This window comes from Carettochelys insculpta, chromosome 27 (genome assembly GCF_033958435.1).
Source record: "Carettochelys insculpta isolate YL-2023 chromosome 27, ASM3395843v1, whole genome shotgun sequence".
Classification (NCBI taxonomy): domain Eukaryota; kingdom Metazoa; phylum Chordata; order Testudines; family Carettochelyidae; genus Carettochelys; species Carettochelys insculpta.
In genome coordinates this window covers 10839642-10853893 of record NC_134163.1, presented here as the reverse complement: position 1 = coordinate 10853893, position 14252 = coordinate 10839642, and positions in this window count along the sequence as shown.

Here is a 14252-nt window from a genome sequence, read left to right as displayed (position 1 = left end):
ACCACAGAAGGTCCCTGTTGTTGTAGTTACCCTGTTAAGCAAAATCAGGTGGATGCCACAGTAACCTCTTTAGTCTGTATCGTAAAAAACAAAAAACAAACAAAAAAAACCCAGTCCTTTAGCACTTTAAAGACTAACAAAATAATTTATTCAGTGATGAGCTTTCATGGGGCAGCCCCAACACAGCACTGTCTCCAGACCTGAAGAAGTGGGTCTGCCCGACAAAAGCTCATCACCTCGTAAATTATTTTGTTAGTCTTTCAAGTGCTACATGACATTTATTTTGTTTTGAGGTGGATTCCAAACCTCCTTTATTTTTCCCTCTCCCCTTCTCCTCACCTTGAAAAAGGTGTGGCCAGCAACAAATCACAAACATGATCTAAGCAAATATACTTCTTTCCCCTTTGCTTGCAGTCACTTGTGCTTCAGATCTCACAATGACCTTTCTATCACCTCCAACAGCGATTGTAGGAACTCCCTGCGCTAGAGCAATAATGAGGCTTCTGGGTGATTATTTTACTTTTCAATTCTGCACAGCGGACTGACAACGTACTGCCTTTATTCCAAGGCTAGGAAGGGGGAAAATATCCACCCATCTGTGCTGGAGTTTGCCCTGGTGTTGAGCTTCACTTCATGGAGGAACATCTCTGGAGTCTTTCCATTTCTCTGTACTGCTGAAAGTGGTGGAAAAAGCCGCATTTGCAGGAATAAGTTTAAGGTAGAATGCAGGGAGCTGTCATTTCAGAGACAGCTGCCAATCAGAAACCTGGTCCCCAAGATCACCCATTCTGTTTTCACTCCAAGCAGATAAGGAAACAGCTATAAGTCATGAGCATACAGGTGGAACATGGTGTATTTGTATATGCAGATATATTCAGTCAAACCTGCCCATGGATAATGATATGACATACACAAAGGAACCTGCTGCATGCAGACACGCACACATACAAACCTGCATGTGTTTACACACATGCAATCACCTGCATGCAGATACGTGGGTGTGCATACCCAAATATCCAGGCAAATTTGTATTTGCATGCATGCAATCTCCCTTCCCCCTACTGCAACGGGCAAACAGGCCTGTAATAAACACATATATAAACCAGCCTCACAGTCAAATGTGTGTGTGCAAACACTGAGGAACACACACACAAACCTACGTGTACGTGCCCACCCTTTTATACAACCGTAAGTGTACACGGACACACAGACATAGAGAACAGCCAACACTGCTCCACTAAAGAGTCTACCCCTTCAAACCGGCTAGGCATCGCTTTAAGTCCAGACAAGTTTTCCAAAGCTCCGCGAGGCAAGCTTGGCAGATAAAGCCCCCTAAAGCTGCCCTTTGTTCTTGTGAAGTCAGGCTGATCCCCTGGGCCCATCAGCTTCACAGCCAGAGGAGGCCCTGCACCTTAGCTGGAACACAGAGCCAGCCTGAACGCCCCCTCCCACCATCTCTCAGTGCTTGGGTTGATTTTCCCAGCAGATGCCATTAGTTTGGGGGCTCCTGTATTTATAAACTCTCCATAAACATTCAGGGTGGCGACATTAGGGAGGTTGGGAGAGGAGAAGGGCTAAGGGAGGACAGGCAGGGAGGCAGCTTGTGGGTAAATTGAAAGTTTTTTCACTGGCTGTCTCTTAATGTTTTAATTTCTCATCTACAGGTGCCAGGCGCTGCCCTTCTAAAACAGGGGGGGCCAGAGACTGTCTGTACAAACACAGCTCATACTGAGTTAATTTAATTCAGTTTAAATTAGTGCATGGCCCTGAAGGAGCTAGAAAGCAAGGCATGGTTATTAATTGCATTACTGTAAGGTCTAGAGGCCCCAACCAAGATCAAGGTCCCATTGTGCCGGCTGATTTACAAACCCAGAGAGACAGCCCTGGTCCCAAAGAGATTACAATCTAAATAGAAAAGACAAAGGGTGGGAGGAGATACAAAGGTCAGAGCCTCACGCCAGGGACACAGCATGTCAGAGCCAGGAAGCGAAGCCCCATAACCACTAGGCCACACTGCCTCCCAGTTGTGCTCTTTCTGGACCCACATCTGCTCTCACTCATACTCATAAAACTCTGGAGCAACTGCAAGCGTAGTCACTCCAGATTTATGCCATGGTAAGAGAGAGAGAGAGAGCAAGCAGAATTTAGCCAATTAGCTAATTAATTAATTCTACCAAACTCACGGGAGGCACATAGCACTGCAACATTCAGGGCCCCCTAAAATTTCCTGGCTGTTGCTCTGCTGGTGCACAGCAGCCACACACAACCTCACAGCTCCACCAGGAGCAAGTCACATTTTCACCCCTCAGAAAACCACAGGCCTGGAGGCCGAGGAGAATCTCTGTTCACGGCATGGGGCCCACGAGCGATCGGAACAGCTCGGCTCCCATCCAGGCCTGGGAAGAGGTGCCATGGACCTATTCAGTAGCCAGTTAGAAACAGTTGTGGGACAGCAAGGCGGTGGCGTTTTTTACAGCTCTTTGCGAGGGGGTGCTCAGAGCGGGCGCCGTGTTAGCCTGTAGCTTCGCAAATAACAAGCAGTCCTGCGACACCTTGGAGACGATCACATTTCTTAGGGCATGAGCTTTCGTAGGCAGACCCCCACTTTCTTAGACTGATAGTCTCAGGGGCTAGCTGTGCTAGTCTGTATCTTCATACACCTGCACTTCCACGAAGGTGGTATATGCCAACATGTGGCAGCAATGCCCCTCTGCCATGTACATTGGACTAACATCATAGGCTGAATGGACACAAGTCAAACGTTAGAAATTTGAATACACACAAATCTGTAAGTGAGCTACTCTAATGGACCTTAGGGTAACTGTATTATTATAAAGAGATTTTAACACCAGATTACAAAGGGCGACTTCTGAGCTGAAATTCATTTACCAGTTTGATACATTTAAGCTGGAACTGAACAAAGATCTCATTTCAAGGACAATTTTCACACCTGTGATATTCGCGGGAATGGCAGACATCCCAGTTAATTTACTCTTCCCAGAGGTCCCCTTGATGATAAGTGACTCCCCCTTCCCCTCCACGTTTTCTTTTCCTCTTCTTTTCCTCCCACTTCTTCTTCTCCCCTTCCCCTACCTTGATTTATCTTTCCCTGGTTTCTCAGTTCTACTCCTTAATCTGAGGAAGTGGGTCTTACCCACGAAAGCTCAGTACCTAATAAATAAAGTTGTTAGTCTTCAAGGTGCTACAGGACAGCTTGCTTTGCTTTCCTTAGGTTACTTACTGTAAGTCTCCAGCCACTGCATGTCTGCCTTTCCACAAGACCTGATCCCAGCTCTCTTGGAGATGAATTTGGTTCTGCCTTTCACACAAACTTTCCACCCAGCTGTCATTTGGGTGAGATATCAAATTGAAATCCTGAGCATTCTTGGTCCTTTAAGATTTCTTGGCACTTCAGGCAAGATCCAGATTTAACCCTGCCAGATTTTAACCCTTCCTGGGATTAGTTCTGCTTTCAGCAGCAGATTGGACTTGATGACCTGCAGAGGTTTCTTCCAGCCCTATGATTCTATGATTCTATTCCTGTTTGGGTAATTCCACTCCATCATCTAAAATCCACTTCCTGAAACTTCACTTGGATACCTTCTCCTTCTCTTCTTATCCTAAAGTGTTACTGTGAGCTGTTAAACCGCTACCATGTTCCATGCCAGAGGTGACTGCATTTTAGTGGCTGGCTAAGCACATATTGGGCCAAATCCTGAAGTCCTTACTCAGGACTCACTCATGTGCAACTTCTCCTGGACTCAATGAGAAGATGAGCTTTCACCCTGCTCTTTGCAGCAGGGTTCCTTATATTTTTTCCTAGCCAGGGGGCAGAATAAATTTTGTTATGTGCACTGATTTGTGTGGATGTGCACCACCCATACAAACGCAGGCTGCCAGCTGTGGGCGCTCTGCTAACCAGCTGGGCAGCACTTGAATCTCTCCTGGATGACCCAAGTGCTCAGATTACAGGGAACACTGCTTTGTAGTTCTATGGAATCTACTGCACTGACATTAGGGGGGTCTGTCTCACTGTTGCCCTGCTGCTTATTTACCTCAATCAGACTGGCACAAAGGGGCCAGAAGGAGGCATAGAAACTGCCAGGGATTGCCCCTTGCAAGGAGGCCTCAGGGCCAGCTATGAAGATTGATTCTGGAGCAAGGTCCTTCCTTCAGGACACCCTCTTGCAGGGAGCACTGAAGAGTCAGATTTACCTTCTTGCCAAGACCCCTCTGACTCCCGCGGGGTGGATACAAATAAGCAGCATCATGTGGGGTCTGATCTCCGCACTCTCCCTGCAAAGAGATGTTGAGTTCACATCTCCATTTTCAGCAAGCTGCGGTGGGTCACAAGGAACGGGTCAGGAGGAACTGCGTCGAAAGGGTTTGGGAGGCACTTACCAAAAGTGATGCTGCAGACTGGCCTCTGGCCAAGCTCGGACTGAGGGGCAGCTCCCGAGTGGCTGCGTTTCCCTTCCTTGTCTCACTCCATCTCAGGGAATATTTTGGCGCCTCAGGTCAGCTTTTGTCTTGGTGCTGTGCCCGGTCACGCCCGCACCAATTTTGGTCCCTTGTCCTCAGGTCAAAATGAGCATCTCTGTCACCGAGACATGAGAACAGCCTGACTGGGTCAGACCAAGGGCCCATCTAGCCCAGTGTCCTATCTTCCAACAGAGGTCAATGCCTGATGTCTCGGAAGGAGTGACCAGAACAGGTAATCATCAAAATGATCCCTCCCCTGTCATCCATTTCCATCCTCTGACAAAAAGAGGCCAGGGACACCATCCCTACCCAGCCTGGCTAATATGGCCTGACCTCCATGAGTTTATCTAGTTCTTTTTTGAACCCTGTTAAAGTCCTGGTCTTTACAACCTTCTCTGGCGAGGAGTCCCACAGGCTGCCCCTGCGCTGCGCGAAGGAAAACTTCCTTTTGTTAGTTTTAAACTTGCTGCTCATCAAGTTCATTGAGTGACCCCTAGTTCCTATGTTATGGGAACAAGTAAATCACTTTTCCTTAGTCACTTTTTCCACACCGGTCATGATGTTCTAGGCCTCTGCCATATCTGCACCCCCCCCAGTCTTTTTAATCTTTCTTCCTAGAGCACCCTGCTCCAAACCCCTCATTGCTTTTGTTGCCCTTTTCTGACCCCTTACCAACGCCAAGACATCTTTTCTGAGAAGAGGTGAGTACTGTCTGGGTGGTGCTAAGTGAAATGGTGCTCTTGCGTTAAAGGGTTAATGAAAGGCATTCGGAGCTGGAGGGTTGCATTAGTTCTGCTGTGGATTACAGGGAGCCCTGAGACAGCTGTTTGGCAGCACAGGCGCTCCTGGCTGATGGAGATCCCAAGCAGGGATTGCAACCTGCTCCATCACCTTATAGGAGGGGAGTGCAGGAGAGATACTATCTGCGGAGGCAGTATGGTCTAGTGGTTAGTACAGCAGACTAGCCAGCTATTGGACTCTAGTCCTCTGACTCTGGGCAAGTTAATTTCCCACTTTGTGAAACCAGGCTCACAGTTCTCATCCCATCGCCATGGAAGGCACCCCTCCTTATTACCTGTCTCTAATCTCCCTTACACAGATTCATGCTTTGTCCTCATCTTCCCAGCAGGGAATGACCCTGCCTGACAGCAGTTCTCACTTATTTTCAGTCTAAGCGGCACTGTAACAGGACCAGCTGGGCATTAACTTGACGTATGGCCCCCTCAGAGACTTGTGCAGGCCTCTGTTCTCATGATCTTGCTGGTACGATTGGAGACTCAGCCTTGCCTCGGGTCCCTTTTGTTTCTTAGATGAAAAGCCTTTCATTAGTCTCTGCCTAGTCTGTTAAACAAGATTCACTTGAACGGCCAAAATCAGACAAACCGAGCCCTGCTCGGAATTCCATTGCTTGGGGTGGAAGTCCCAAGTATCTATCTAGCCACGCATTTATAACACACTCCTTGCACTAGTCCTGAGGCAACACGCTCACCACATGTGGCTGTTGGGTCAGGCGAGCGTGACTAGTTGGCTTGAAGAATAAATATATTTTCAGAATAATGTGTGTGACTAGCTCACTAGAGCAGCACTTACTGCTTCAAAACAGGTTGGACATCACAGATCGGGTTGCCAGACTTTTGGGGAGGGTTTGCAGGACAGGCAGCCCCAGCTGCAGGAACACTGCCTGGGGGTCCCAGGGACCCTGGCAGCCCCATGGCTGGGAGGCTGCTGCAGATGGGGGGTGGCTGCACAGCCAAGGAGGTGGGAGGACTCCACACCCCATCCAGTTCCCTGCCATGGGGCTGCTGAGGTTCCCCCACCCCGTGGCTAGGGTTCCCCCACCTGGGGCTGTGGGTGGGGCTCAGCACCCCAGCCAGATCTCAGCTCCCCACTCCCAGCTTCACCAACAGGAACCCCAGCCACAGCCTGGGAATTTCCAGTTCCATTTCCTGCATTTATGCAAAAATGTCCCCACTGGGAACATTGTCATGGAAATTGAGGATTGTCCCACAGATTGCAGGACTCCTGACAACCCTACCATGGACCTTTGGGCTCCCTTGGACAGAACTTCTGTGCCAGAAACCAGCTGAGAAGCAGCAACAAAACCTCACAGTGATGCACAGATGTGTATGTGTGCGGGTGGGGGGCGGGGAACCTAGCAGGGAGGGAGAATGGAGGGGAGAAGGTGGGGTAGAAATAGAGGAGGAGACCTCTGATTATCTCCCATGCTTGGCCAGCACCTGGGGATTAATCAGAGGGGATGGGCTTGACTCTTCCCCACCTACAAGGAGCTGCTGCAGAAAAAGGGACAGAGGGAAGAAAACAGACCAATCTGTCCTCATCAGCAGGGGACCCTGAAGGGAACAGGAGCAGAAGGCACAGGAGGGGTCAACCAAGTTCTGCCTCAGGTGCATCGGCTCATTAAGGCTACGTCTGCATGTGAAGCCTACATCGAAGTAGGCTATTTCGATGTGGCGACATCGAAATAGGCTATTTCGATGAATAACGTCTACACGTCCTCCAGGGCTGGCAACGTCGATGTTCAACATCAACGTTGCGCAGCACCACATCGAAATAGGCGCAGCGAGGGAACGTCTACACGCCACAGTAGCACACATCGAAATAAGGGTGCCAGGCACAGCTGCAGACAGAGTCACACGGCGGACTCAACAGCCAGCCGCTCCCTTAAAGGGCCCCTCCCAGACACACTTGCGCTAAACACCACAAGATCCACAGAGCCGACAACGAGTTGCAGACCCTGTGCCTGCAGCATGGATCCCCCGCTGCAGCAGCAGCAGCCAGAAGCCCTGGGCTAAGGGCTGCTGCACACGGTGACCATAGAGCCCCGCACGGGCTGGAGAGACAGCGTCTCTCAACCTCCCAGCTGATGGCTGCCATGGAGGACCCCACAATTTCGACGTTGCGGGATGCGGATCGTCTACACAGTCCCTACTTCGACGTTCAATGTCGAAGTAGGGCGCTATTCCGATCCCCTCATGAGGTTAGTGACTTCGACGTCTCGCCGCCTAACGTCGAAGTTAACTTCGAAATAGCGCCCGACGCGTGTAGCCACGACGGGCGCTATTTCGAAGTTAGTGCCGCTACTTCGAAGTAGCATGCACGTGTAGACACAGCTTAAGAGTCTTAAAGCCCTTACACAGTCTTGCTCCAGCTGCCTCTCCAACCTCACCTCCCACCACGCTCTCCTGCACTGCCTTCTTCCGAGCTCCTTGTTCCTTTCCTGCTCCCACTGCCTCCTCCCAGCCTTCTGCCAGGCAGGCAGCACCTGGCTTCTATGCATGGAGAGCCCTTCACATCCCCCAAACCCTTGACTCATTCAAGCCCCCCAGCCATGAGCAACTTGGGTCAGAGACCTCCCATTTTGAGTTCTGTGCAGCAGTGAGCCCATCTGTGGAACTTGGTGATAAAGTGTGCATCGACTCCCTCTCTTACAGCTGGTGCACACTGAGGATAACAGCCTACTGCTCCTACCGGTGGTTTCTTTTGCTCAGTCATAGAGTTCCCTTTCCCTGCAAAACCTTCTGCTGGATCCTCCTATGGCCAAGCCCCATGCTGGCCGAGCACGTGCATGATGAAAAGACTCATCCTCTCTCTCTCTCGCTCCTACCTTCACTCCTCCAACCACACCCCTGTCTTTCGGACAACACACGATTGTGCTCACTGGTCATACGGTCTTTGTTGCAGCTCCTCAGCTGGTTTCTTGCAGAGACTGTCTTAATTTGCGGGCCCATTAGATGGGGCACTGTTAGCTTTCCCCCGTCTCTGATCTCGTCTCCAGAGGCTGAACACAGGCTGATGTGGAAGCTGCACGTATGATTGTTACAAAAAGGAGGGAGAAAAATTATTCTCCTTAAACTCTGATGATAGGATTAGAAGCAACAGGCTTAAATTGGAGAAGCGTAGGCTTAGGTTGGACAGTAGGAAAAGCTTCCTACCTGTCAGGGCAGCTAAGCCCTGGAATAAATTGCCTAGGGAGGCTGTGGAATCTCCATCACTGGAGATTTTTAAGTGCAAGTTAGACAAACACCTGCCAGGAATGGTTTAGATTGGGGCCGGGAAAAATACCTCCCCTCCTGCACTCCTGCCCCAAGTCAGCACCCTCTCCCAAACCCTTCACCCCCTCCTGCACACCTCTAGCAGGTCAGAATCCTCTCCTGCACCCATGCTCTCTTCTGGATCCTGCCCCCCTTTCAACTCCCTATCCTGAGCTTCCTTCTGCAGCCAGCCTCCATCCCAGACCCTGCACCCCCTTCCAAAGAAAATTTCAGCCCTTGACCACTTACCAAATTATTGGAGTGGTCCCCCATCAAAAATTATAGCCCACCCCGGTCTAGACAGTGCTTGGTCCCGCTGTGAGGGCCAGCGACTGGACTTCAGGACCTCTCGAGGTCCCTTCCAGTTCTATGATTCTACGTGCAGCCTGGCAAACTGTTGTCTACATCTGAGCCTGTGTCATGGCACAGCGGTCATCCTGCAACGACTTAGCAACGATGACATCAATCCAGATCTTTGTGGTAAAGGACCCAGGAAGCTCAAGTTTCTCCTCTCTCTCCAGAGCAGCTACCATCAGTTCAGACACTGCAGATAATAGCTCCCACAGGGTACTGCTGGAGAACATATTACTAGGTTAGCTAGCTACACAATTAGGCCGTGTCTAGACTAGAGGGTTTTGTCAGCAAACGGCTGTTTTGTCCACAGCTGTAGAGTGGAGCATCCAGATTCCCAGCACTTTTGTCGACAGCTGTAGCCTGCTCGCCACGAGGAAGGATGGCTCTGTCGACCAGTCTGGATGTTCTGGGGGGCCTTCTGTCGACAGGAAGGGCTTACGGGACACTGGGCAACCCTGTCGGCTGTGCTTCTGAATGACTGTTTTGCCCACAGAGAGGCCAGGCAGTCCGGCCACTCTCTGTCGACAGAGCAGATCGCTCTTTCAATCTGCCCTGCGGTTTGGCTGCAGAAGTTTGTCAGGAGGTATCTTCTGCTGACAACTCCCTCTAGTCTAGACATAGCCTTAGACAGAAAAATATGTGTGCAGACAGACAGATGGATACTCCACACAGACTATCCCCAAGCTCCTTATCCGACTACTTGTCTCATGAGAGGTTCTCACCACCACTTACCACACAGGGTTTAATTTCCAGAGGACAGCATTTGTTATGTGGACTGGCCAGGTTTATTGCTGTTCTGCCAAGCCCCCATTCTCAGGTTATTATGTTTCAGCCTCCCCGATCTCTATGTGATAAAGTGGCATATAAGGGTAGGAAGGATGGCTGTGAGGGAGCTGTAGATGTAATTGGTCACTGGGAGAATTGGAACTGGGAGCTCTGGCGCTATATGCAGGAGCCTCTAGAGTCTGAGCCAAGAGCCAGATTCCCCTCAGCTAAGGCTGGAGAAGAAGAGACATCCCTTCCCTGTGTAAGGGGTACGGATGCTACTCCATGGAACAGTGACCCACCCCTAGGTGTGTGGGTTACACAGGCAGACATGGCAACGAGTTAGACAGCGTGCTGAGCATTTCTGAACTCCGGTCTATGCCGGACATGTCTTCAGGCAGGAGAAACGTCCTTATGGGCCAGATCTTCAGCAGGGGAAGCCTGATGTTGCTCCACTGAGTTCAGCAGTGTTATTCTGCACAGCATCCACTTGAGAGCAGGGCCATGAACTTCAGAAACTTGCCTGACTCTTGGTTCTTTCCCTTGTCCCCTGCACTTCTCCTTCCTGTGGCTTTGACAGCCCCAGGGCTATTCTCTCCCCACAAACAGACTGTCCTTTTCCATGAACATGGTTGGGTCCCATTGGACACGATGATGGTGATTCTGATGACTCAGTGCCCTGAGCTGGAGGCTAGTGGACAACGTCTCCCGTGTAAGCTGAACCCTTGGGCAACTGACCAGGAGAGATTCAGGTGCTGCCCAGCTGATTAGCAGAGCACCCACAGCCAGCAGCGTGGGTAGCTATGGGTGGTTCATATCTGCACATGCCTTGGTGCACCTAACAAAATTTATTCCACCCTTGGATGGGAAAAAATTAGAGGGAAGCCTGGTAGTGGATGGAAGAGCTGTGTGTCAGAAGAGACATCCAACTGAGCCCCTGGCCACCTGTGGTCAGTAAAGAGCCAGGAGCAGTTTTCGTGATGGCTGAGGGATTACTCCCAAGCACACTGGCCAAATTCCAACCCGAGCAATTACATTCGGTCTAGCCATAGTCTGCCTTCTTGCTGCAGCTGGAGACATTTACTCCTCACTTCCCGCGCTAAGCTACCACCATGCTTCACTCCAGCGGTGGCGGCTTATTAGTAGGGGTTGGGAGGATAAGTGGATTTTCATAGAAAAGATGAATCTACTTTACAAATCAACTGCAGCCTGTGAAGAGGAACTTCTGCTGGGAACCCCTCCTCTCCTTGCAGGGCCTTCCTTCCCTTGCAAAGAACCTTTCACAGCTCCTGAGGAATTCAGCCAGAGGCAGTAGAGTGGGGAATGCCATGAAGGAACAGGGTGCGTGTGTGCGGCAGCTGCTTTCCTGCAGGTGGCCGGAGAGAGGAGAGGGTGAGGGGGATGAGGGGGTGGGATGTGGGAAAGCAGCAGCAGAAAAATATTTCTGTCTTGGTTGCAGAGCTGCCAAGTATGATTAACCCAAAGGAAGAGCTGCATTTTAGCTAAGGGGCTTTGGGCCTCCCAGAGAGGATCGTCTAAGGGTATGGCTACACTTACAGGGGGGTTCAACGCACAGAGATCGATCCTCTGGAGCGGCAAAATCGATCTCTCTGGGCTCAGCCATCAACCCTGGTACTTCATGTAAGGGATGGCGGCGTGAGCCCCAAGAGCCCCCATCTTCACCCGGGAACAAAGTTGGTTCTGATACATAGATTCTAGCTACATTAACGGCATGCCTAGAATTCCATGTCTGGGATCAACTTTGTTCCCGATTGCAGACCAGGCCCAGGCAGTAGATCCACAGACCCTGAGGGTGTTGCAGGGGGGTGGTCTGTGAAAAAAAAAAAAGATAAATAAAAATGATCTTAGAAAACAAACTTTAAATAAATTGCGGAGTTCCCATCAATTATTATTTTTCAATTAAATCTCTTCCAATCGTGTGGTTAATTGCTGTTTGAAAATCTATGGTGGGTTTTCCTTTTTCATTGACTGACGTGTAGGTGGTGTCTCGAATTGGCTTTGATAGGGGCCCATGAATGGTTTAGGGGGAGCCATGGGGGGTCCGCACGAGTGAAAAGGTCGGGAACCACTGCTCTGAGAGCGATGGGGCCGAGGAGCTTGGGAACCGGGAGCCCGAGAAAGCCAGCCACAAAAACTCAGCCGTCCCCACCTGCTAGCATTTAAAAAGAGAAACCACAAAGCCCTGACATCACAAAAGCATTAAGCAGCAAGGGCTGTTACAGGCAGCCTGGTGTCCCTGCACAGGAAGTTAGGCCTGAGGAATTCTTCACAGGCAGCTCAGCAGCTGGTTTTCTCATAAAGCCCTGAGCTGCAAGTGCCTCTGTCCCATTGGGCTAACCTTTCACCTCCCCTTTTCCACGGCCCGCCGCTGGTGGAGGGGACCGCGAAGCCACAGCTCTGCGTGGAGGCCTAGCTGCCAGCCAGTTGGTCATGCCTCTGCCTCAGGGGTCTCTGAGTGCCTCAGGCAGGGGTGAACCAGCTACATGATCACCAGAGCAGCGCTTAACCCAAATTACCAAACTGGCGGCTGCCTTTGGAGCCTGCCATGCTTGAAATCGGTTGTAGCGGGGAAAGGAAAACGTAAAAATATCCAGGCGGGATAGGCCTCACAGTTAGCCGGGATGGAGACGTGTAGAAAGCCAGATACTGTGGCTGCCTGCAACCGCAGGCCTTTAAATCATTGTCTTGGCTCTGCTCCCTCCCCACCTTGAATTTCTCAGTTCTTATTACTGTCGCCCTGCCAGGTCTCGCTTGAAACCCCGCAGAAAAATAAAAAAGCCCAGCGGAACTAGCGTGTTTGGAAAGACCTATCTCCCCACAGGGCTGGAGGCTGGGGAAGAGGGAGGCGTGCGTGCCTGGCTGCGCGAATAAACTCAGACATCTGGAGAATGAAATTGCCTCTGCTGGAGTCTGGTTTCAACGCGGCGAAGAAACCTCCTGGGAACCTGACGTGTCCCTCCTCTCCCCCACTTTCCCCCTCCCTTGGAACAAAGGCTCCTGCCTTTTTGGCACATGATCGTCCCACGTGTGTCAATGGCGGCTGTTGGGGACGAATGGAATTAACGCCGCTGAACTCTTTGGCAACAAAGCTTTCACACTGGCAGCAGCCGGGTATGATGTCTGGAGAACTGAGAGGCACTGGCCACCTAGGCAGATGTGTTCCCTCTATTTTTTAACATCCATGAGTGGAATAAATTTTGTGATGTACACCGAGGCAAGTGAAGAGGTGCACAACCCAGAGAAATACACGCTGCTGGCTGTGGGCAGCTGTGGGTGTTCTGCTAATCAGCCGAGTGGCTGCTGAATCTCTCCCAGGTGACCACCCACGCGCTCCACTTACAGGGACTGCTGGTCGGCAGAACTGCCAAAATAGAGCCTTTTGCAGGGCTTCTTCTGGTTCAAAGCCCTCTCTGGCTGGTAGCAAATAATTATGATTACTTGTATTACCAGAATGTCTAGAGACACCTCTATTGTGTTGGGAGCTGTACGTATCATAGCTGGAGGTAACCTGTCCCCTGTGGAGCTTTATATTCTAAATAGACAAGACAGCAAACTGGGAGGGAAAGGAAGTTTTGTTGTCCTTGGTTAACAGAGGGACAACGGAGGCACAGAACACTTGAAGGCCTGAAGTCAGTGCAAAGATTCTCACTGACTGCAGCAGGCACTGGGCCAGACCCTACGCGAGCTGCCCACGGTCACGCTGTGGGAGACTACAGCCAGAGCCAGCAGCTGAATCCAGATCTGAGAGAACCCACTTGGGGATTTCCATTATAGGAGTGGGCAGGTCTCAGTCTAGCTCCTCAATGACATCCCCTGCCGGCGCCTCAGCAAAGGGGCCTGAGATACAGTGGGAGACCTAGTTTACTTATCCTTCCCCTGAACACCTGTATCGGGCAGCAGGGACACCTGAGCTGAGATAGGCCCCCTGTTTCCTGAAGGCCTGGGAGCTACCTGGTCACACCCAAACTCTATGTGGAAACTGACAATTTCCCAGCAGTTCCCCTAGCCCGACACTCCACTTTGCCTGCAGCTGCTCCAGGACCTTACCCTGTAAGCTGTGTGTTTGTGCAGCTGCTCAGGAGAGCTTTCAGTGCTGCCCAGCTGACTAGCAGAGGGCTCACAGTTAGGTTTGTGTTTCTCCCGGTGGTGCACATTCCCACGGGCCTCAGTGCACATAACAAAATTTATTCCATGCACAGATGGAAAAAGTCAACGCATGGATGGAAGAGATTAGAGGGACGAGTGGCCCTGCTCACACACCATTCAAGCCAGTGCTGGTCTTGGTGGGGCCTGAAGAGGATAAAAGGGGGGATGTGGCTCTGCCTGATTTCCAACCCCGCAAATCCTTCAGCCCCATCCACCCCTTCTCAAAACCAGGCTCAGAATGATGGGCCATTTCGCCTCAGATGTTTGATCACAGGTATTGATTCCCTCATGTTCAGTCAGCGCTTTTAACCCTTGGCCCCAGGAAGGTCAGCCTTGCCTGGGCAGGGGATAGAGTTTCAAAGCTGCCACCGACCCCACCACAGCGCCTCCACCAGGCGCTGGTGTTGTAGCCAACAGCGATGCTTCCAATCT